At 52.3% G+C, this 306-nt stretch overlaps 1 protein-coding gene across 1 annotated transcript in view; it reads right to left on the bottom strand.

The window, feature by feature from the left end:
• The window catches only part of LOC106874731 (E3 ubiquitin-protein transferase MAEA), a 99,582-nt gene that overhangs the window by 76,261 nt on the left and 23,015 nt on the right, over nt 1-306 (bottom strand). The gene's annotated exons all lie outside the window — the stretch shown is intronic.

The raw sequence follows: 306 nt of genomic DNA, 5'->3' as shown, positions 1-306 counted from the left end.
CCACCACCACCACCACCACCACTACCTCTGTATGAAGACTACCATAATCACCAGGCCCTCGCTCCCCCGCCTGCAATGATGGAACCACTATATGGTCGTGCGACTGGTTAGAAATAGCAGTTAAATCACTCTGAAACCCCTGCTCATTACCACAACCACCACCATTCATGACTAACATCACAATCGCTACCAATGCCACAGTTAGTGCACCCTGATGGGTGTTACCACTAACAGCACCACCACCACCACCATCATCATCATCACCATCATCACCACCATCACTATCACTGCCGCCACCCCCCCCCC

Source organism: Octopus bimaculoides, chromosome 14, assembly GCF_001194135.2.
Source record: "Octopus bimaculoides isolate UCB-OBI-ISO-001 chromosome 14, ASM119413v2, whole genome shotgun sequence".
NCBI classification, from domain to species: domain Eukaryota; kingdom Metazoa; phylum Mollusca; class Cephalopoda; order Octopoda; family Octopodidae; genus Octopus; species Octopus bimaculoides.
The sequence above is the reverse complement of the archived record's forward strand: the minus strand, read 5'-3'. Positions and strand labels throughout refer to the sequence as shown.